The following is a 25682-nucleotide window of genomic DNA, read 5'->3' on the forward strand; positions in this document are numbered from 1 at the left end:
TGTAATGCTAATCCTTGCACAAACGGAGATAACTTTTTTAGTCTGTCATGAAACTAGGTGTGGCATGAGATTGTCAGGGTCTTGGATTACTCTCTGGGCAGTAAGGTTCCAGCCGGCAAACTCAAAGGATGCCCAGGAACAGGTCAGAGCAGCCAAATGTAATCAGCTCCACCCTCAGGAGAACCGCTGGTGGTCATCATTCATTATCGGCTGCACTAGCCTGGGCTGCACTCTCCAAATTAGCCTACCACCTTGATGCCCAGCCCAGAAATACTTCCTATCCTCACAGCTCCCAGCCAGTCAGCTGCTCGAAAAGTTGAGTTCTACGAAGCAAACAAGATCCTATTATTTTTGGTACGTTTTGATAAATGCCCTTTTGGTTAACGGTGGTGAGGTCAAGAATCTCAACTTGCTTTTCGTCTAAAAGTGGAGGACTGGGACTTCCCTGGTGGTCCAGTGGTTAAGACTTCGTGCTTCCATGGCAGGAGGCGCGGGTTCGACCCCTGGTCGGGGAACTAGATCCCACATGCGGCAGGGCGGAGCCAAAAAGAAGTAAATAAATACAAGTGAAGGATTGAACAAGGGAAGAGGGAAAGAATCAGAACTGAGACACACAGGGAAAAAAGAAAGGCAGTCCTAAAAATTCTCTCATTTAAATGAACTTCTGTTGAGATTATCCCACCATCTCAAAACTCCACTGGGAGTCAAGAGCCTGGGTTTATTTCCCAGCTGTACTGCCAAGAGCTGAGTGAACCTGGGTGAATCACCACCTGTAAGGGCCTTGCTTTCCTCCCTTCACAGGAGTTAAATAACATCTGTAAAAGAATACCTCACTCATAGCAGGCTCTCAATAACATTTAGCCAAGTCCAAATTAAATAATTAAGACCTAACAATGATCATGACCTAACCACTCCAGCTCCACCCCAACTCTGGGCTTAACTGAAATCACATGGCTCATGAGGGCAACGTGTGCTGTGCTTGCCCAGTGCCCTGGGAACCTCTCCTGAGGCCTGGTACGGCTAAGGTCATTTTTCACACCAGTGAATATAGGCTGGCTCCCTAAAATGGTTCCCCAGCATCCTCCTTCTTAAATACCTACTGTATGTCTGACACTAAAATGCAGAGATAATCAAGACACAGTCCTTCCAGATCAGAAATTTCCTATTTGAATAGAAACAGCTACTAAGTTTATGCCTAAAATCATAGCTCCTTCATTGCTGATGACAGATTTACATCACTCAAATCTCACAAAAAACTCAGGCAATACAAGTTTTTCTTAAAACAGTGCACTCACCTTTCTTAATGGCACGGACCTAATGGCTTTAAAACTTTTTCCTATTCTGAGATATGAAGTATTTATCACTAATTTATCTTGATAAAGTATAAGACTTCTCTTAATAAAAAATTTTCAATAAGACGAAATAGAAACAAAAGCTGTCATCAAGTTGTATTAACACTCCTTTACAATATTATGTCTATTTCTTAGAAAATTATCTTAAAATTAATCTTTCTAAATATAAAATAATTTATTATCCCATAAAGAAATAGTTGCCTCTTTTACAATAATAACAAATGTATTCTTTTACGTTAACTTTTCTCACCTGTCTCAAAGCCTTAGTGAAACATGACAGAGCAACAAAAAAAATCACTTGATTATACTAGAAAAATTAGTGCATAGGAGACAGCTAAGCTTTATGAAAACAGAATTTAAAACTATAAGAAAAAGGTATAAAACTCTTTACCTTGCTGGGGCTTATAAAAGTAATATCTGAACAGTCAGGGTATTAAAAGCAAATCTCACTATTTTAGGAGTATGATCAATAGAAGGAAAAGGTACAGCTTTGATCACTGTGTCTTAAGAGAAGTAATCCAAGTACAAATTTTATCCCTGGGGCTCTCTGCCACTCACAGGACACCTGTCAATCTTGGCAATAGCCTTTAGCTATCCATATAGAGACTCAGCATGTCCTTCTCTTGACCAAATTAGGCTAACCTCAACTGCATTGACATCAGTGTCTATAATTTTGGAGTCCTGTTGACAAGAAGAGCCTATCCCAGAGTTCTTTATACAAATGTAATGTCTGTTGGAAATTATAACCAAATTTATAATAGAAAAATGTGAATACTATAGTCTAAACCTTCCAACTGTGCTTTTATCATTTTGAATTCCAACCAATTTTAATACCAAATAGTAAATCCGGGCGGGTTTTTTATTTCTATTACTAAAAACCACATATCGGAACTTATTATTTTTCAAATGTTATGAATTTCAAGAGATATGAAACTGACCAAAAAAATTAATCCTTGATAAGTAACAAAAATTATTTTAAAACTATGGTAACATGGGAATTTTACCACTTAATTAAGACCTTTGTGTCATACTGATTTAGAGTTCTGAATTAAGTTTTCTGTTGGACAGTAATTAACGGCAATGAACATGTGATTAGTCTTGGTATGAAGTATTCAATAATAAAAACACCCTGACCTTTTACAAACATTCAAGTCTTCTGGTCCAGAAAACTACATTTTATGATATTAAAAGAACTCAGAGATTTGCTTATTGAATGACTGTTCACAGTATCTCACACCAGTCAGAATGGCCATCATCAAAAAATCTAGAACAATAAATGCTGGAGACGGTATGGAGAAAAGGGAACACTCTTGCACTGCTGGTGGGAATGTGAATTGGTACAGTCACTATGGAGAACAGTATGGAGGTTCCTTAAAAAACTACAAACAGAACTACCATATGACCCAGCAATCCCACTACTGGGCATATACCCTGAGAAAACCGTAATTCAGAAAGAGTCATGTACCAAAATGTTCATTGCAGCTCTATTTACAATAGCCCGGAGATGGAAACAACCTAAGTGTCCATCATTGGATGAATGGATAAAGAAGATGTGGCACATATATACAATGGAATATTACTCAGCCATAAAAAGAAATGAAATTGAGCTATTTTTAATGAGGTGGATAGACCTAGAGTCTGTCATACAGAGTGAAGTAAGTCAGAAAGAGAAAAACAAATACCGTATGCTAACACATATATATAGAATTTAAGAAAAAGAAAATGTCATGAAGAACCTAGGGGTGAGACAGGAATAAAGACACAGACCTACTAGAGAATGGACTTGAGGATATGGGGAGGGGGAAGGGTAAGCTGTGACAAAGTGAGAGAGTGGCATGGACATATATACACTACCAAATGTAAAATAGATAGCTAGTGGGAAGCAGCCGCATAGCACAGGGAGATCAGCTCGGTGCTTTGTGACCACCTAGAGGGGTGGGATAGGGAGGGTGGGAGGGAGGGAGACGCAAGAGGGAAGAGATATGGGAACATATGTATATGTATAGCTGATTCACTTTGTTATACAGCAGAAACTAACACACCATTGTAAAGCAATTATACTCCAATAAAGATGTAAAAAAAAAGAAAAATTATGGGAATTTGCTCCTCGCCATGTCTTTTCACAAGACTTTCAGGATCAAGTGATTCCCAGCCAAGAAACGAAAGCAGAATCGTACCATTCCCCAATGGATTCGAATGAAAACTGGTAATAAGATCAGGTACAACTCCAAGAGAAGACATTGGAGCAGAACCAAGCTGGGTCTATAAGGAGCCTTGCGTATGAAGTGGCACACATATTTATGCTGTGTCAAGGTCACTTCCATCTTACCATATCACTGAGAACATCACTACTATCTGAACAGCTGGATGTGTTTTATTGGGAAAATGATTTTTCTCTTTGTGCTTCTGCACTAGTGCTTTGGCTCAGTACTAAATATGTGAGACCTTTTGTCGGAAAAAAAAAAATTATGGAAAAGTAGAAATGGTCACAATTTCCAGAAGGAAAAAAAAAAAAAATCAGTGGTGTAGATTTGACAACTGTAGAGTTTGGACTTAGGCTGCTAGTATATAAGACCAGCGGAATGTCACAGACCCCGGACACTTTAATTTCAGCAAGGCTGCACACAGAGTCTCTGGAGGCATCCTTGAGAACAAAAGAGAGCAATGTTAGGCTGACTCCTAGCTGACTGAACAAACATAACCAGAGTTCAAGTACCGGATGTCAAGCTGGTGGAAGAATTCTAGAGGTCGCTGACAGAACTCTACATTTGACTTTGTCTTGTTCCACAGTTTATTTATTGGGATGCAGATCGGACTAATGCATATCATATCTGCATATAAAACACAAAGTATAAACCACCGTGCTTAATTACAAAATAAAGAGAGAATGAAGTATGAATTTTAAAATAAAATAAACTGCATGCATATGGAACAATGGAAATGGAGTTTACAAGTTTCCTTAAAAAAAAAAAAAAAAAAAAAGGCCAGAATGTTTAAACTGTAAATTAATAAGAGACAGTAAGTAAAGGCAATCTTAGGAAGCACTGAGAGTCAGATAAGTATCCAAATCCAGGCTCCTCCACTGTTCTCAGTACAGGCCACATGGATAAGACTGAATTCAGTTCTCAGTATTACGCTGGAAGATGCATACATACATAACATCTTTAAATGCAGATAAGGATAATATATAAACTGCTATAAGATAAAATAAGCCAAGGAGTTCAGCTTTATTCTGTGAAATTATGAAAGGTGGAAGTAGACCAATGGGCACAAGTTTGTGGAAAACAGAATTTGATTCAATATTACTTTCTAAGAACTTTCTACAGTTAGAACCATGGAAGTTGAAAGCTGCCGCCTCAAACTAGCCTCTGTCAAGGCGGTTGTGGAGCAGGCTAGAAAAAATGACCTTCAAGGTCTCTGCCAGTTCTAAGATCCCACAATACTATACCCGACTCGATTTCATAATCAAAGAAGCCTTTCTAAGAAAGCTGCCACCACACCCCACAGACCCAGCCACACTGATTTCCTCAGTTACTAACATCTAAGTGGTTACTGGTATTTATCTCAAAAGGTAATTTTTAAATGAGAACTATTTGTAGGTAAGGAAAAAAACTTCACACTAAAAATACTACTACGAACTGACCACTACTTGTGGGTAAATATATATCAAAATATTTATAACATAAATACTAAAGAAGAAAAATACTAATCTCTCAGAGATTGGTCAAATTTAAAAAGGAAACGCCAACTGTCAACAATTGTTTCCCTCTCCAAACCAATGAGAGTAGAAGCCCAAAAAATTTCTGAAGTATACTTGAGGCACACCGAATAGTACTGTTTCATCTCCACATATAGTACTGCAAGGGAAAGGAGACGCACAAAGAGATTTTGAGATCTCCACTGTGCTGGGCATGAAGGATATAACACAAATGGACACAGTCCTTGCCTTCACACAGCTCAGATTTTTGTGGGGACTACAAACAATCGTAACAAATAACCACGATTACAAGCAAATGTAAGATGCTCTGAGTGCCAAGTATGACACTTAACCCAGGATTCAGTCGTAGCTAGGAAGACCACTGGGGAAAAGTGACACATAATCTGACTCTTAAATGATTTCATAAGAGTTTGTCACACAAGAGGTGGGGGAAAGAATTCCAAGCACAGAAAAAGCAGTATTTGCAAAAACCCGAGGTAAGCAAAATCACGGCTTGTTTATAAAAATATAAACAAGGTTCAATAAATGATAGGACAACTAGTAGTGGACTAGAACTCCCATCATGAACAACTAGAGAACTAGGCTATCTATGAGAAACACTGCTTTCAGATGTTAGACAAGTAGGATAGGACTTTGATCCCTGAGAGAAGGGGGAAGAAAACAAATAAGGTGAGACCTGTAATTGCCTAGGTTTCTTGAAAGCAGTTACCAAACCCCAAGGCAGAGCAGAGTAACCCTGCAGAGCAAGAAGTCTCACAAAGTTGAGGACTCAAGAGACTGGAGTTCAGGGAGGGTACAATACTTGGATTTTGCAGGGCTGAGTACCAGACAGGAAGAGCCGTGAAGATAACGGGCTCCAGAAGCCTGAAAATGGGTCTCCTTGAGTCTCTGGCTAAATACTAAGCTAGCCATGTGTAGAATAAGATACCATGAGGCTGGGAAAAGAACTACAGGGGAGCTGGGAAACATCTGGTCCCCACCAACCACAGTGAAGAGCTCTCACACAATACCTGGGACATTCCATAGCGACCCAAGAAACGCCAGAGCACAGGAGAAGGGCAAATGTAGCCCATCAATGCAGAACGTTCTACTGGACAGCATTGTTCTGGACCCCCACTAATGATGCTTAAAATATGCCTAAAAGGATCAGGCTGATCCACAACTAACTAAATTGCTTATCAGATCAAAACTCAACACTCTTTTAAAGATGACAAGTGAAAAATAACGAATTAGGAGAATAAACAAGAAAATGTGACCCCAAATGGGGTGATGGTGGGGAGTCAATAAAAACCCAGAAATGAACAAGATGATGGAGTTGGTAAATTAAGGACTTTTACAATGCTACTGTAAATATATCCAAAGATTTTAAAGAAAACATGCACACTGAAAAAAGAAACTGAAACTTAAAAAAAAGGATCACTTATAGCTAAAAAACATAACATCTAAATTAAAAATTTGCAGTTGGGCTTAACGGCAGACTAAATGCTATAGAAGAGATCAACAGAAATTACCTAAACATTTTCCAAATTTGATGACAACTATTAATCCAGATATCAAAGAAGCTCAGTGAACCCCAAATAGGAGAAACACAAAGAAAGCCACACCAAGATACATCACAATAAAATTACTAAAAAAAACAACTGATACCAAAACCAAAGACATTACAAAATCACTCATAAACATAGACACACAGATGTATAAGAAAATATTAATAAATCAAATCCAACAATATATAAAAAGGAAATGCATTATGACTAAGTGGAGATTATCCCAAGAATCCAAAATTGGTTTTCTGTTCAAAAAAAGCAATAAATGTAATTCAACATATTAGAATTAAAAAAGAATCATATAATCATTTCAACTGATAAAGAAAAGGCACTGAACAAAATTCAACTCATTTATGCTAAACACTCTTACTAAACTAGGCATAAAAGGAAACTCCCTCATCTGATAAAGGACATCTATTAAAAAACCTACAGCCATCATCATACTTAAAAATTAAATGCTTTTGCCCTAAGATCACAAAAAAAACCAAGGATGTCTGCTTTACATCTTTAATATGGTATTTAAAGTCAGAGCCACTGCATTAAGGCAAGAAAAAGAAACATACAGCATACAAATTGGAAAGAAAGTAGAAAAACTTTTATTTGCAGACAATATTATCATCTATATAGAAAATCATAAAAACCCTACAAAAGAATTTCTGGAACTAATAAAAAGTTAGCAATGTCACAGGACACAAATTTGATATATAAAAATCAACTGCATTTCTCTATACTCGTAAAAAATGATTGAAAAATGAAATGAAAAAAATACTACTTCCAATAGCATCCACAAACATCAATACTTAAAGACAAATTTAATAGAATATGAGCAAGATCTGTACAATGAAAATTATAAAACATTTTTAGGAGAAATTAAAGACCTAAATAAATGGAGAAATATATCATGTTGTTACAAGACTGAATTGTGTTTTCCCCAAAAGATTTGTCAAGGTCATAACGCTCAGTACCTATGAATGTGACTTTACTTGGTTCCTTGCAGATGTAATCAAGTTTAAGATAACAGTATACTGGGTTAGAGTGGGCTTGAAATCCAGTATAACTCATGTCCTTATAAAAAGAGAGAAATCTGGACACAGACACACAACCACACAAAGGCAGAGACTGGAGTAATGCATCTACAAGCCAAGGAATAACAAGGATGGCCGGCAACCACAAGGAGCTAGAAGAGACAAGGAAGGATTCCTCCCCAAGAGCCTTCAGAGAGAACATGGCCCTGCTGACACCTTAACTTCTGACTTCTAACTTCTAGAACCACGAAAAGAAATTTCTGTACTATAAGCCATCCAGTTTGTAATACTTTGTTTTGGCAGCCCTAAGAAACTAATACACATGTTTACGGATTGGAAGGCTCAATATCGTTTCCAATTTTTCTCAAGTTAATCTATAAATCCAACAGAATCCCAATTAAAATTCCAGCTTTTTTTTTTTTTTTTAAGAAACTGACAAGCAAATTCTAAGATCTATATGGAAACACTGAAGATCTAGAATAGCCAAAAATGTTTTGGAAAGAAAAGAGAAGACTGGAGGACTTGTACTACCTGATTTCAAGACTTAATTTAAAGCTACAGACAATGTGGTTTTTACATAAAGGCAGACACAGAGCATCAGAGCTCAACAGAGAGTTCAAAAACAGACCCACACTTATGTGGTCAATCGATATTTGACAAAGGTGCCCAAGTAATTCAAGGGAAAATGTAATCTTTTCAACAAATGGCACTGGAAAAACTATATAAACTTATGAAAAAAAAATCTCAACGTGCAATCTCATGCTATACAAAAAATTAACACAGATCATTATATCTAAACATAAAGGCTAAAACAATAAAATTTCTAAGAAAAAGTATGAGAATATATTCATGATTTGGGGTTAAGTAAAGATTTCTAGATACAAAAACACTAGTCATAAAAATGTTAATTATGCTTAATTATAATTAAAAACTTCTCTTCAAAGACAGTGTTAAGATATGAAAATGCAAACCACAGACTCAGATATTTGCAATATAAATATCTGACCAAGGATTTGATCCAGAATGTATTATACATATATTAATAACAACTCATATCTTAATCACAACTAATTCAATTTAAAATATAGGCTAAAAACTTGAACAGTCACAAAAGAAGATATACGAAGATATATGCATAGCTAATACACCCACGAAAAGATGCTCAACATGTTTAATCACTGGAGAAATGAAAATTAAATGAAAATTAAATTTAATGAAAATTAAAACCACAAGATACCACTACACACCCAACAAGAACAGCTAAAATTAAAAAGACTGGCAATATCTAGTGTTGGGCTGTGGAGCAGTTAGAACTCTGCAAATGAAACATATGTCCCCAAAATGACCTGAACATGAAAAAAAAAAAAAAAAAAAAAAAAAAAAAAAAATGACCTGAACATGAATTTCATAGCTTCATTCATACAGGCATCCCTCAGAGATATTAAATGTTCAGTTCCAGACCACTGCAATAAAGCAAATGTCACAAAAAAGCAAGTCCCATGAATTTTTTGGTTTCCCAGTGCATATAAAATTATGTTTACACTATACTGTGGTCTATTCAGTGTGTAATAGCATTATGTCCAAAAAACCAATGTACATACTTTAATTTAAAAATACTTTATTGCTAAAAAAAAATGATAACCATCATTTGACAATGCAGGGTTGCCACAAATCTTCAGTTTGTAAAAAATACAATACCTGCAAAGTGCAATAAAATGAGGTGTGCCTCTAGTCAAAGCTGGTAACAACACATGCATCCAACAACTAATTAACGGATAAATAAACTGTGGTATATCCATACAATGGAATACTGCTCAGCAATAAAATGAAACTACTGATATGTGCAATGACATGGATAAACCTCAAAAAACACTGTGCTAGGGCTTCCCTGGTGGCGCAGTGGTTGAGAGTCCGCCTGCCGATGCAGGGGACACGGGTTCGTGCCCCGGTCCGGGAAGATCCCACATGCCACGGAGCGGCTCCACCCGTGAGCCATGGCCGCTGAGCCTGTGCATCCGGAGCCTGTGCTCCGCAACGGGAGAGGCCACAACAGTGAGAGGCCTGTGTACCACAAAAAACAAACAAACAAACAAACAAACAAAAACAACACTGTGCTAAGTGAAAAAAAAAATCAGGAAAAAAAGACTACATTTTGTATGATTCCATTTATGTGAAGGTCGAGAACAAGCAAAACGAATCAGTAGTGGTGGTCTGGGGTAGGAGCCCAAGGGAGCTTCTGGGGGTGAGGGAAGAGCACAGTATCTTGATTGGGATAGCAGCTGCATAGGTGTACCCATTTGTTAAAACTCATCACATTGTATAAATTATACCTCCATAAAGTTTAATTTCAAAAAGAGGAGCAAAATCTATTCCCTCCCACCCACAAAGGAAGTTTAGTACAGGTTACAGTGTAAAGTGAAGGTGGGAGTGGTAAGGGATTGAGACTAGAGAATAAGGACTGTCAACAATACTGACAGTCTGAATTGTGTACAAAGGACAAAAGGAACCCACTGAAAGGTTTTATTTAGGAGAGTGATGCATAAATTATATTTTGGAAAACATACTTTGGGTGCCAGTGGATGGAATGGATTAATACAGTGGAAGACTTCCGTCTTCAGGAGCTCTGTAAGAAGGCTGCTGCCTTAATCCAGAATAAGACGACGGCTGAGATTAGGGGAGCGGTCACAGGAACAGAGAAAGGTGACAGGATTCAGGAGACTAATGTGCCCTGTTTCAGGAGAGGGCTCAGTGCCCCAAGGACAACTAAGTGGAAATGTCCATCCAGGAGTCTGGCTTGTGGTGAGCTGAGGAAGGGATTTGGGAGTAATCCCCTCCCAAGCACTGAAGACCATGTGGCAAGATGACTCAAGGAGAGAAGATAAGACGGTTAAAACCAAAATCTTCAGGCTTACAAACAGGAAAGGACTGGGAGGGCAAAAGACCAAAACTCGCCAATGGTAACTATTCAAACTAAACAGCCCATCCCCACGCGTTTATTTTCTCTCACACATAAATATAAATAACATTCCCTCTTACACCTCTGTAACATTAAAGCCAATAAGAAACAGCTTTAACTGTAATACAAAAAGCAAGTGACAAGAAGGCCAACGCTCAACAAATTTCAAACTGCATCCCCTGTAGGGCTTGTTAATAGTTTCTTCCAGACCTAGGCCAGAGAAGGAACTTTTGGTTCAGCCCCTTCCTCCAATCTAGGCTCCCTTAGTTCCTTTACAAAATGAAAGCAAGATATAGCAGATAATATTAAAAATTCTGCCATCCAGTTCTGTAACAGACACTGATTTGGAAGAAGCAGCCAAGAATAAATTATAGCTAATCATCAAGACAAAACCTGTGTTCCTATTCCTATCGTTATTTACCTGGTGGCTGTAATGATTCGGTTTAAGTCTCTGAGATCACAAGAGTCATTTGATCACAGGATCATTACCAACAGCAGACTAGTTTAGAGAATGGACCCTACCACTGAAAACAACTGAAAAATGCTGGAAAATACCTACTGAAATGAATCCATGAGCTGGTAATAAAATAAGGAACACTCAGGCAAAAACTAAGTAAAGGCAGGTATGCATGAAGGTGGGCAGAGTACTGAAGCTGGCTCTCACTGCAACGTCAAAGTAAAGTGGGTGAACCTGAACTCTGCGTTTTCCACAACCTCCTGAGTATATCGAACAAAAGAAGCCCAAAGCCCAGGGTCTGGACAAAGTACAGAGCACCTCCCAGTAACTATTGCTAATGGAATACAATGAGCAATAATAATAACATTCTGTGCTCATTTAAAAAAATAGCTTGAATCAAATCATGTGCAATTTGACATCCATCAGCTAGGAGAACATGATACAAATTTACGCAGGCTAGCGAAAAGACTGTCCTCTTTTGAATTTGCCACCATTTCGATGAACTTAATTGCAAAGGCAATTAAGACTGATGCTACCTTAAGGAGCTGGAACTGGAACAATGTATAAAAAGCAACTTGGTAAAAGGTTCAGAAAAAAGAACTATGTTCTCTTAAATTAACACCATTGGTTTACATTTAATAAAATGAGAACACCAAGGCTTCTGTACTTCGCATATGTAATTATAATATTTTGTTTAAAATAGAATAGGCAAAGAATTAAAAGGGCAAAAATAACTTTTAACTTACATTGAGTACATGGTACTTCTTTGTTCAAAAGAAATGCCTTTATAATCAACACTCTACAAAGAAATTTAAAACTTAATTTATATCATCTAACATCAACAAATTCTCTCATTACAAAGAAATTTTCTTCATAGACACAAAAAGCACAATAAAAGGGAGAAAAAGTAGAGGGAATTAGTAGAAGTATGAGGAAAGAAAGAAGGAAAGGAGGGAAGGAAGGAAGGAAGAAAGAAAGAAAGAAGCAAAGAAGGAAAGAAGGAAAGAAAGGAGGGAGGGAGGGAGGAAGGAAGGAAGGAGGGAAAGAAGGAAAAAAGACAGAAAGAAAGAAGATACAGTAAAAATAAAATAAAGTATAATAAAATTATTGAATTAAAAAATTCTTATTTAGAAAAAAAAAAAAAAAAAAGCACAATAGAGGTTTCCAGAGGCTGGGAAAGAAGGGACTAGCAATTACTGTTCAATGGGTACACAGTTTCTGTGCGGCCAATGAGAAAGCTGGGCAAATGGACAGAAATGATGGTTTGTACATCTAAAAATGGTTAAAATAATAAATTTTACGTTAGGCGTATTTTAGTACAATTTAAAAAGTACAGAGGAAAAATATTTTCATCTAATTTTCCTCAAAGTCTGGAATTCTCTTAAGTTTGAAATTCATGCCAACAACTATCTTCTCATAATTGAACCAGGAGAGCAGAGACTTTGGATCACGTACGTGATCATGGGTTCAAATCTGAGGTCTACCCTTCCTATCATGGAGTCTTGATACAAAAGTTACATTCTAAAAGCCTTGGCTTCCTCCAGCTGGATAATGGGAAAGTAGACAGCTAAGGTATGCTTAAAGATAATCCAGGAACGTCACCGAGGTGTTCTTACCCAATTCTCCAACACAGTCCCAGGGAAGGGTCATTAACTAAAACTTATAAGCCTTTAAAAATCATTTAACACCCTCTAACCAGTGCTTTAATATATTCATGCACATCAAAGACTCAAATCAAATTCTATAAAATGGCTTTCCCCTCTCTACAGAGCAGACAATCAACCTAGCTCCTACTTAAATTACCAGGTTCTCTAAGTTACAATGTAAGACAGCCATGAAATTAAGAAAAAAAAAAAACTCATTAACTTACTCATTGGTTTCGCTCATGGTAAAAGCTTGACCATAATGCTCCCCTTATCAAATTTTTGTCAGTCATTACCCAATGGTAATAGTCCATTTTCAGTCAGTGGCATCAAAAACAGGCAGGCACGTAACAATCATAAATTTGCCCAAGTAATTCAGGGTCTAAGTCACAATTCTACCCCTTTAGGAGATCAGACATGGCGGGCATAGGCGGTGGTTAACCTCCTAAGTGTCCAATAGTCCGTGCACCCCACACGATACGGGTTACTCTTCTGACATCCTGCACTGTGTGTAATTTTATACCATTATTATCTGCATATAATGCTGTTTTTTTTTCTTTTTTTCTTTTTTTTTTTTGCGGTACGCAGGCCTCTCACTGTTGTGGCCTCTCCGGTTGCGCAGCACAGGCTCCGGACGCGCAGGCTCAGCGGCCATGGCTCACGGGCCCAGCCGCTCTGTGGCATGTGGGATCTTCCCAGACCGGGGCACAAACCCGCATCCCCTGCATCTGCAGGCGGACCCTCAACCACTGCGCCACCAGGGAAGCCCTATAATGCTGTTTTGACATCTTAAAAACCTTTCTGACTGGGGAGACTTGCCCCTCCATGGGATAGCCAACTCTTAAAGATAGCCAGAAGCATGTCTTTGATTATGCAAACCAGCCAATCCAGAGCCGGACCTCCATCAGACCCTTGCATCTCAAAACAACTAATCATCCCAGGGTCAGGTACCAGGCAACTAGGGACCACTCCTGTAGCCCAAAGCCTGCAAAATGATTCAAAGTAACCAATTCTGAACGATTCACTCTGCCCCGCCTTGCCTTTCTCTAGGAAACCTGCATAAAGGCCATGGCCTAACTTTCCCTTCACTCCTGTCTTCTGTCTTCTGACCACCCTGGAGTTCTCCCACGTGGCCCTGTGTGGCGTACCAGGGCTCCTGTCTCTAGGACCCGTGAGCATAATACACCTTGTTTCTTCGTGAGCTTTTCCCATGTCTCCTCTGTGGCTGACTAATGTGACTGACCATCTCATAAAAGAATACAAAACATATGCACTGATCGAGAAAATACAAAATGATCTAACACTGAGAGTTCAGTAGTTATGTGTAAATGAATTTTATTTAATCACAGGTATATCTACTTATATTTGAAAAGTAATAATATATATATATGTATGAGTCTGTTTTTTTAAGTTTACTATTGCAAATACATGTGGATTCATGAATCCCTTGCCCAAATCCGAGATTCTTCTGGGATTTGCCATTATCAATTAGGCCAGGTGTGTGTGTATGCATGCCCTTCCCCCTTCCTCCTCATCCTCACCCAAATACACACACTTCTGAAAGAGATGTGCCCCCTTCAGCACACCATCACATCGCTTAAAAAAAAAAAAACCCTGATAAAACTGAGGGGGAAAAGCTGATATGCGAAAAACTGATATGATAAGAAAAACCTATATGATCAAGGTTAAAAGGGGTGACACTCCAAAGAGCACAAAATCTTTAACCCTCTCATCAAACTGCATACACAGCACCTTATCATACATCCTCCCCTATACCCTATTAGCAGCATTTTTTTTATTAACAAGAAGATACAGAAAACCAGTTAATATTTGCCTTTTATGGCACAAATTTAACCTTATTATCTCATTTTCACCCTTTATGTACCCCAATTCCAACCAAATAATTTGCTCACAAAATTTCCTGATCACAGCCTGGACATGACAACTGCCACACCTATACCCAACTCATTTCCTTTATCTGGAATAAATTCCCTTCCACTTGGGAAAGCCACATCGGTTTTAACACCTCCAACATGTAGTTGTATAAAGAGAAAAATAAACAGTCATTTGGGCCATCCAAATGGCTTATTTCAAGATTTACTGAGGAAGCATTAAAAAAAAAAAAAAAACTGAAATATGTAATTTGATACAGCTGAAGGATTTATTGTATGAACAATTAAGAGCCAGTTACATAAAGTACAGGCAATTTACAACTGATGAATAAGATATATTTAAAGAGTTTCTTGTTTTGAACCTGGAATACAAACTGGTACTATGCAGCTGCATTCCTAATTTCAGGTAATGTTTCAAGTAAAATTGATTTAAAAATTATGACTCCTGTTCACTGAAAAGTTTCTGAAGTGTTGAGGAGAAAACAATTTTCAAAATTAGACAAGTAAACATTTAATTGAAAGGCAGTTATGAACCTCTCTCCCTATATACAAATTTAGTTACTTGTATTATTATACTTTACAACTTACATGAGTCTTTCTTACATTACTGTTTGAGTATAAATTGATATAAGCTTTCTAGAAGGTAGTTTGGCAATGTTTATCAAAAGGCTTTAATCTACACCTAATATTTTAACTAGTCATACCACTTCTAGGAAATAATCTTAAGGAAATTACCGTAATGGACTGACTGGTTGATTACTAAAGTGAAATATGGACTACCTACAATCATTTAAAGTGAATGCTATAAAACATAAATGTTCTGTCTTCAAAAAGATTTAATTCTTGGATACTTTTAACTATTTCAAATTTGTAGTAAAAACAATGCACATATTCCATATGTAAATACAGAGAGAAAGCAGATGACTAGTTGCAGGGGCTGGGAGGGAGGAGTGAGGAATGACTGTGGGTAGAGTTTCTTTTTTAGGTGATGAAAATGTTCTGAAATTAGATCGTAGTGAAGGTGTACAATATTGCAAAACTTTGTGAATACACTAAAAAGCACACTGTACATTTTAAAAGGGTGAATTTTATGGTATGTGAGTCATTTCTCAAAAAATGCACATATTCAAACATTTAAATGTTAACTCTTTGGGGACTCCTACCAAAATATTAATTTATGCTCCCAGAGTAACATCTTTTCACATATATCTTAAATTAGGCCATCCTCTGGCGTCTCTGTATATGGATATGACTGTTTCGTACACGTGTTACTGATTAGAAAAGTTTGGGCTCTGAATTAACCTCTTTTTCCATTTGTGCCTGTGCGTGGCTCCTTGTGTAAAACTGTGCTCCACCAAAGGAACCAGGCTCCATAAGCAAATGCCAGGCACAGCTCAGATGCATCTGTTCAGCATATATTTTCATTAAAACGAAGCAGCTTTATACTGACAGATGAACGTGTAAGAACACACTGGGGTTGTATATTATTATTTTAATGCTTAGTACAACTTTGGCTTACTTTTCTGACTTTACATTTATGACAAACAAGATGGACAAAATTTTAGATATTATTGCTGACAATACATTGAGACTAACATTTCCAACTATTTTTCCTTCAAAATTCTGGATCATTAATTTAAAAATATTCTGAAACTGCAAGGAAATCTCTAAATAAAATGCTGTTAAGATTTTTAAAACAGCTTTCTTGAGATACAGTTCACAAATAATACAATTCCCCCATTTAAATACACAGTACAATGGTTTTCAGTGTAGCCGCACATATGTGCAACCATCACCACTGTTAATATTTTTCTCTTCCCACAGGAAGCCCCATACTTATGAGCAGTCAGTCCTCATTCTCCCTCCCCCAGCCCACAGCAACGACCTATCTTGTTTCTATCCTTACAGCAATCCAATGGAATCACACCCAATGTGACCTTTTGTGTCTGGCTTATTTTGTGTCTCGGCATGTTTTCGAGGTTCACCCAAGTTGTAGCATGTATCAGAAATTTATTCCTTTTTATTGTTTAATAATATTCCATTATGGACATAACACGTTTCGTCTGTTTATCAGTTGATGAACATTCAGGGTATTTCTACCATTTGGTTATTTAATAATGCTGTTACTGATATAAACATTCATGTACAAATTTCTGTGGGGCCCGGTTTTCCTTTCTCTTAGGTATATACCTAGAAGTGAGACTGCTGGGTCATGTGGTAACTCTACGTTTAGCATCTTGAGGAACTGTCAAACTGCTATCCCAAGAGGCCGTGCCATTTCACATTCCCACCAGCAGTGCACGAGGGTTCTGATTCCTCCACACCCTTGCTAAGACTTATTATCTTGATTTTTTAATTCTAGTCATCTCCCATTGTGGTTCTGATTTGCATTTCCCTGATGGAAAAGATGTTGGAGCATCTTTCATGTGTTTTTTGGCCATTTGTATATCTTCTTTGGAGAAATGACTATTCAGACCCTTGGTCCATTTTTTAATTGCATTATCTTTTCTTTTTTTAATTTATTTATGGCTGTGTTGGGTCTTCATTGCTGCACGCGGGCCTTCTCTAGTTGCAGCAAGCAGGGGCCACCCCTCGCCGTGGCGCGTGGGCCTCTCATTGTGGTGGCCTCCCCTGCTGCAGAGCACGGGCTCCAGTAGTTGTGGCACGTGTACTCAGTAGCTGTGGCTTGCAGGCTCTAGAGCACAGGCTCAGCAGTTGTGGCGCACAGGCCCAGTTGCTCCGTGGCATGTGGGATCCTCCCGGACCATGGCTCGAACCTGTGTCCCCTGCACTGGCAGGCAGACTCCCAACCACTATGCCACCAGGGAAGTCCCTCGAGTTCCTTTTCTATCCTAGAAATGACTCCCTTATTAGGTATATGATTTTCTCCCACTATGTGGGTTGTCTTTGCACTTTCTTGATAGTATACTGTGAAGTACAATAATTTTTAACTTTGATGAAATCTAATGTACCTATTTTTTTCTTTTGTTGCTCATGCATTTTTCAGATCAAAGAATCCTTTCCAAATCCAAAGTCATAAAGATTCACCCTATGTTTTCTTCTAAGCTTTATAGTTTTGGTTCCTAAAATGAGATCTTTGGTCCATTTTAACTTATAAGGATCAGCTTCATCCTTTTGCATGCGGCTAGCTATCCAGTTGTTCTACCACAGTTTACTGAAAAGGTACTCTTTCCGCATTGAATGGTTTTGGCACTTTTCTCAAAACTCAGTTGATCAAAGACACATGGATTTCTATCTCAACTCTCAATTCATTCCATTGATCTATATGTCTATAAGTATGAAAGGTAAGTACTGCAAGCTTAAGTGCCAGTACCACACTGTCCTGACTGCTGTTCCTTTGTAGTAGTAAGTTTTGAAATCAGGGAGTGTGAGTCCTATATTGTTCTCTCTTTTTGAAAGATTGTTTATTGTTATCCTGGTTCTCTTGCAATTCCATATAAATTTTCAAGTCAGCTTATCAATTTCTATAGAGAAATAAGCTGAGATTCTGGGCTGAAACTATAGATCAACTTGAGGAGTACTGCCACCTTATCAGTATTTCATCTTTTGATCCATGAACATAGGGTATTTTCCCATTTATTTGGATTTTTGATTTCTTTAAATGTTTTGTAGTTTTCAGAGGATGTTTTGCACTTCTTTTGTTAAATTTATTCTTAAGTATTTCATTCTTTTTTTTTTAAATTGAAGTATCGTTGGCTTACAATATTATATTAGTTTCAGGTGTACAACAGAGTAATTTGGTATTTTTATACATTACACATCAAAGTTATTAAAATATTAACTATATTCTTTGTGCTATACATTATATCCTGTGACTTATTTATTTTATACCTGGTACTTTGTACCTCTTAATCCCCTTTACCTATTTTGCTTATCGCCCCACCCAATTCATTGGTTCTCTTTATCTGTTAGTCTGTTTCATATTTGTTAATTTGTTTTGTTTTTTAGACTCCCATATATAAGTGAAAACATACAGTATCTATCTTTGTTTGTATGGCTTATTTCACTTAGCATAATACCCTCTAGGTTCATCCATGCTGTCACAAATGGCAAGATTTCATTCCTTTTCAGCACTGAGTAATATTCCACTGTGCAGCACATACACACAACATATATATATGTATCTATGTATAAAAATAAACACCATGTTTTCTTTATCCATTCATCTGTTGATGGACACTTAGGTTGTTTCCATATCTTGGCTACTGTAAATAATGCTGCAATGAATATTTCTGTGCATATATCTTTTCAAATTATTGTTTTTGTTTTCTTTGGATAAATACCTAGAAGTAGAATTGCTGGATCATATGGTAGTTCTATTTTTTTTTTTTTTTTTTTTTAGTATTTATTTATTTATTTGGCTGCTCTGGGTCTTAGTTGCACACGTGGGATCTTCAGTTGCAACATGCAGGCTCTTAGTTGTGGCATGCAAGCTCTTAGTTGCTGCATGCGGGATCTAGTTCCCCGACCAGGGATCGAACCCGGGCCCCTGGCATTGGGAGTGTGGAGTCTTGACCACTGGACCACCGGGGAAGCCCCTGGTAGTTCTATTTTTAACTTTTTGAGGAACCCCCACACTGTTCTCCGTAGCGGCTGCACCAATTTACATTCCCACAGACCCTTAAATAAATCGCTTAAGAGTTTCCTTTTCTCCACATCCTCACTAACCCTTGCTATTTCTTGTCTTTCTGATGAAAGCCATTCTGACAGGCATGAGGTGATATCTCACTGTGGTTTTGATTTGCATTTCCCTCATGATTAGTGATGTTGAGCATCTTTTCATGTGCCTGTTGGCCATCTGTACATCTCCTTCGGAAAAATGCCTATTTGCGTCCTCTTTCCATTTGTCAGCCAGATTGTTTGTATCAAAAAAACAAGACCTAAGAATAAATTTATCCAATGGGGTAAAAGACCTGTGCTCTGAAGCTATAAGACATTGATGAAAGAAACTGAAGACAACACAAATAAATGGAAAGATATACCATGCTTGTGGACTGGAAGAACTAACGTTGTTAAAATACCCATACTACCCAAAGCAATCTACAAAGTCAATGCAATCCCTATAAAAATACTAATGGCCTCTTTCACAGAACTAGAACAAATAATCCTAAAATTGGTGTGGAACCACAAAAGACCCCAAATAGCCAAAGCAATCTTGAGAGAAAAGAACAAAGCTGGAGGTACTATGCTCCCTGACTTCAAACTACACTACAAAGCTACAGTAATCAAAACAGTATGGTATCAGCACAAACACAGACACACAGATCAATGCAACAGAATAGAGATCCCCCAAATAAACCCATGCACGTGTGTTCAATTAATCCACGATAAAGGAGGCAAGAATATACAAGGGGGAAAAGATAGCATCTTCAACAAATGATAGTGGGAAAACTGAACATCTGCATGCAAAAGGATAAAACTGGACCATTTTTTTTTACACCATATACAAAAATAAACTCAAAATGGGTTAAAGACTTAAATGTAAGACCTAAAACCATAAAACTGCTAGAAGAAAACAGACAAGTATGTGATGTGACATTGGTCTTAGCAATATTTTTTTGGATCTGTGTCCTCAGGCAAAGGCAACAAAGGCAAACATAAACAAATGGGACCACATCAACCTAAAAAGCTTTTGCACAGGAAAGGAAACCATCAACAAAACGGAAAGGCAACCTACTGAATGGGAGAAGGTATTTGCAAATGATATGTCCCATAAGGGTAATATCCAAAATATATAAAGAACTCATACAACTCAATATTAAAAAAACAAACAACCTCAGGATTTTTTTTTAATGTTACTGTAAATGGAATTGTTTTAATTTCATTTTCAGTTGTTCTAGAGTATAGAAACAACTGATTTCTATATATTAACCTTGTATCTTGCAACCTTGCTGAACTAATTTACTAGTTCTAATAATTCCTTAGTATTTTCTAAAAAGAGGATCATGTCATCTGTGAATAGTTTTTCTTCTTCCTTTCTGATCTGGATGCCTTTTCTTCTTCTTGCCTAATTGACCCGGCTAGAACCTCTAGCACAATGTTGAATAGAAGTAGCATGACTGGACATCCTGCCTTGTTCCAGATCTTATGGGGAAAGTTTCACCATCAAGTATGATGTTAGCTATGGGTTTTCATAAATACCCTTTATCAGGTTGAGGAAGTTCACTTCTATTCCTAGTTCTCTGGGTGTATTATTATTGATACGGTTATTACGTTAATTGAATTTTGAACATCAAACCACCCTGCATTCCTGAGATAATCCCACTTGGTCAGGCTGTATAATTCTTTATATATGTTGCTGGATTCAGTTTGTATTTTGTTTAGGATTTCTGTGTCCACATTCATACGATATATTGGTCTGTGGTCTCCTTTTCCTGAGATGTCTTTGTTGGGTTTTGGTATCAGGGTAATGCTGGCCTCACAGAATGAGTTGAGAAGAATACTGTTAATATTTGCAATTTTTCTCGATGAATGAAAAATTTTATCACACAGTCAAAATAAAATAGAAAAATAAATACCGAAGCCGATAATATGATTGGAAGGGCCATCCACAATCCTGTGCAGACAACACTGTTGGTTGTACGTTCAATATCCACCCCTCCTTCCCTCCTTCCTAAAGCAACATTTTGTTCAGGTGTCTGGGCAGCCATGTGCTTCAGGGAAGTGCGGGCAGCCTCAGCCCTGAAGAGTGGGCCCTGACTGGTCCAAACCAGTCATAATGGGTCCATCTCTCTTGCCAGAGACTGAGTTAGACATGGCCACGTAAAACAGGTGTGACGCAAAGTCTGCGGCGGGGCGCCTCATGGGATGGGTTTCTTTAAACTTAAAATGAAACAAAAGGGAAGATAGCCCATTTCTTCCTCTGGAAGCTGTTATGTCTGAATACATGGAACTACTAAAGCCACTGTGCAGCCATGGCATGAGCACAACTCCAACATACTGAAGCTAGCAAAACAGAAAGACAGAAAGGACCTGGGTCAGTAATGGTGATACTGAGCTGCTGAATTAACCAAATCTGGAGCCACTCTTTTTTTTTTTTTCATTTTCTAGACATGGTTTATTTTAATAAAAATACAGCTGAACATTTATCACAGATTACATGAAACTATACACAATGACATTCTCTCTGCATAGTAATCAACACTGATGTGTGTAACTTGAATTTTTAGATGGATTATTTATAATCCTTTAAAGTGTAATTTATTTAAGGGTTTAAGCAAATCATAGGATAAAGGATCTTTCTAATAAATGAGTAACATTAAAAAGATGATATATTTGGATAAATCTTTGGAAAATCAGAACTGATTTTGCCAGATGTACTTGTATTGCATAATAACCCACCCCCACAAATGCCAAACTTGACTTAATTGCTGAGGATTAAGAAGATCCTCTAATTGGCAAGAGCTTTTTCTGATGTCAACATTTTTTTGTCCATTCGATACATACTAAAAGGAACTAAGAATCTAGAGTAGTTCCTTTAGCAGCCCTGAGTTCTATAACCACAATGGAGTTCCTGTTTGAACTTAAGAGACTGTTACGAACTTTTCCCATTCTACTTGAAGGGAAAATGAAGAACTTAGTTGCTTCTCTGACTCTCAGCGACATAACTATGCTTTGGGCTACAGTGTTAATAATGTCTAGGATGAAATTAAGGTAGCAAAAATGGGAGTTATCTAAGAAATAACCAGAAAATGCTTTAGAATAGAGAAATGAACCATGAGAGGAACGTTTCTAGGAGCTGTCTGATGGTATAGGAGGGACTGCAACATGAAGGCCATTCACCGCTGTGACTGTATATTGTCATTGTTTTTGTTTTTTTGTCCACTTCCTTCTGTTGGTGGAAATAACTGATTCCAATATGCTGCTGCCACCAAAAGATGACCATTAGAGGAAGAGCAAGACTCCTTCACAAGCGTAACAAAGGAGCAAACTATTTCTTAAGGCAGCAATGCCAGCCTGACTTTATTCTACCTGAAGACTATTTCCCTCTTGAAAAGCCTCTTACATGAGCATCTGCGAAGTCGTATGTGACTGTACTGGCTCAGCAATTATTCATCCAGATAGAGGGTACTTTAGGGGTTGGAGGTGGAAGGAAAAACAAAACAACTTTTCCCTCCAAGTGTAAACACAAAGCTTTAGCCGATCTTGGGAGCGTTATGATCACAGGTTTCGGCTTTCCTCCAAGTTCCTTTTTGGAAATTCTGGTTGGAGCTGAGTAAGGCCCCTCGGCTCACGCCATTCACAGCCTGGGGCGGAAGCTGTGTGGGCGCCTCTGTGCTCACAGGAGGCAAGGGAGCTGCTGGTGGCGGAGGCGCAGGTGGAGGAGGTGGGGGTAACGCGGACATCCCTGGTGTGGAGGGTGGAGTCGGCGATGACGGGGATGTGAGAGGTGAGCTGGCCCCAGATCCTGCTGAATTACTGGAGTTGCTGTATTTTGCTGAATGCTCTTCACTATTTTCAACAGCAGATCGTTTTGACTTCTTTCAAGCTAAGATCTTCCTCTTTTTTCTTTCTTCTTCGGATCCATGGTGAGACTGAGCTCTCGTCAGTCTTCGATGCTGGTGGATCTGTTTCTGTTCTTCAATTAGCCTCTTTTCTATACATTCTTTGGCAATTCTCAATGCCTCTTTTAACTTTGTGGGGATCTTAAACTGTGGCTTTTTGGAAGTAGTTAGCAGAACATCACTGAATAATGGCATCTGTTAAGAGCAGGGAGACGGTGGGCATGCCATTTTTACAGGCTTCACAAGACAGCGTAGACTCCAACATGGCCACCACAGCCACAGACGGTGCAGGAGGGAAGGAGTGTACAGGCACTGAGTCTGGCGGTCGTCCGTAAGTCATTTCATACAGTAAGTGGCCAAAGCAGTGAACGTCCACACCCTCCAATGTGTTGATTTTCCTGAATCGTGAGAAATAAGATCAGTAGAAGGAAGGAAGGCCCAACAAGGAATTCTCAAGGTCCAGCAGCTGGCAAGCGTCCCCTTCCAGCATCACGTTGGAAGCATGAAGATGCCCATAAGGGAATCCCTTGTCGTGGAGAAACTTTAGTACCTCTAATATTTGCCACCCATATGTTTTTATTTGCTGAAGTTCAAGGCCTTGAATCTTCTTAGGGCTGCAGTACTTCCTTAGGAATGGCTCTTTTGGTTTTGCCTTGTAGATCAGGTCCTTCAAAGTTCCTTTTTCATTAAACATTCTAATTAGCAATGCTGAGGATTCGTTAGCTGTGGCAAAGGTAACACGATAGATGTAAGGGTGCAAACAAGATGGCAGAAGTTTGATTAGACACTGAAAATCTTTATCTGACAGATACTTGTCAGGACCAAGGCCAGCCCAGCTTAACACTAGCCGTTCCTTTGGCTGATTTTTAATCTTCACCAAGAAATATTTCTTCCTTATCCTCCAACCTATGTCTTTCAATGGTTCCACCACCTCCCACTTTGGTTCTGATCGGAAGAACACGGAAACCTGTTGTAAGGCAATCTCAGTATAGCTTGCAGAATAGTTGTTTGGATCTAAAAACTTCTTAACCAGCTCACAATTAAACAAGATATGATTTGTGGTGATAGCGTTGAGAGAGCACTGAAGACCTTTCTGCCTCTCAGCTATGAACTCATGATCCATGTTACCAATCAATTTTGGGGGAGGAAGAGGTAGACTTAGGCCTGCAATCTGCAAGCTGCTGTTCCTCAAATCAAAGTCGCTGTATCTCCTAACCATCTGCCAGCTATTTTCTACAAAAACTCCTCTTTGTACCCGAATGATATATTCCGTGTGGGACTGCAGGCTCTGGCTCGCCTCGATGGCTGCTGTCAGCGGCACCGTGTTGTCCAGCAGGACCTTGCCGGCTGGCGGCTTCTCCATGAAGGCCATCCCGGAACGCCCGTCCACCACCGCCTCAGGACCAGGGGCAGGAACCAGAGGTGCCGACTCCTGTCGCCCACCGGGATCCGCCGCCGCCCTGGAGCCACTCTTGAGTCTTCTTGGTAAGTCTTTTGTTTGCAGAAACTGGAATTCGTTTTTTTGCTACCTGCAACTAACAACACTCTATCTGTATAACGAGTAGCGAGCTGGAGTCGGTGCACACTGGCTCAAGACAGCCAGTTCTGCACTTGTCCCAACATCTCGTTCATTGATTTTACATCGAGAGCTTCATATCAACCATGCTAAGAGTAAGGACACTACAGAAACTGGCAAACACCACAACTCAGAGATCCAGTCGTTATAAACACTTCCCAGCACGCCACTGGATACAACCCAATTTCAAATTTTCTGTTCATTAAACCAACCTTTTTACTCCCATAATGAAGCTATAAATTAGCATTTACCAATGGAATACTGCATATATTTGGGTTTCTAATAAGGCTTTATTTAGAAAAAAAAAAACCTCAAGTATCTGAAATACTGCTATAAAATACTCCATATGAAAAATTACTGATAATGTAAATTTAAAAAGATTATAAAACATTATGCACAGTAAGAGACAGAAAGAGAGAATATATTTAGATAGACAGATACTAGGATTGTTGAGCTCGACACCAATATGTTCACACTGTCATCTCTGGGTGGTAGAATTACAGATGATTCTTATATTTTTTGCATGACTATTTTTTCCCCTAAATTTTCCATCATGAACATGTATTACCTTAGTAATAAAGAAAAACACAATTTATGCTTTTAAAAGGAAGAAATTTAGTGTTTTTTGTTCATGAACACAAGAAGACACTATTTTTATTTCATTTGTATCCAGGTAGAGCCTATATAATTCTCTGCAGGTAGGAAGATAGTTCCAGTTTTTAAATCGGATGATTCTGTGCTACTACCTATAGTACAAAGTTATAACCTTGTTCTCTGACACTACCCCCAAGAAGATGTTGCAGACAGAAAATGAATTATAATATGCATTATAAGAAGAGTGCTGAATTCACATAATCATTTTGAAAATAAAATCTAAGCCAAAATCTCTCCCATTTTGAAATACGTACGTGATATGACCCGTGAAACTGCATTAACTCTATTCTTAAAGATAATGAAGTAAAGGAGCATTGGCCATGAGTCAAAAGATTTG

General features: G+C 38.3%; 1 protein-coding gene and 2 pseudogenes across 1 annotated transcript in view; 1 reads left to right on the forward strand and 2 right to left on the reverse strand.

Moving 5' to 3' along the window:
- PDE7A (phosphodiesterase 7A) overlaps positions 1-25682 on the reverse strand; it is a 114243-nt gene that overhangs the window by 55341 nt on the left and 33220 nt on the right. The window lies entirely within an intron of this gene.
- On the forward strand, positions 3465-3620 carry LOC132440182 (large ribosomal subunit protein eL39-like; annotated as a pseudogene).
- On the reverse strand, positions 22747-24581 carry LOC132440184 (PX domain-containing protein kinase-like protein pseudogene; annotated as a pseudogene).

This window comes from Delphinus delphis, chromosome 17, assembly GCF_949987515.2.
Source record: "Delphinus delphis chromosome 17, mDelDel1.2, whole genome shotgun sequence".
NCBI lineage: Eukaryota > Metazoa > Chordata > Mammalia > Artiodactyla > Delphinidae > Delphinus > Delphinus delphis.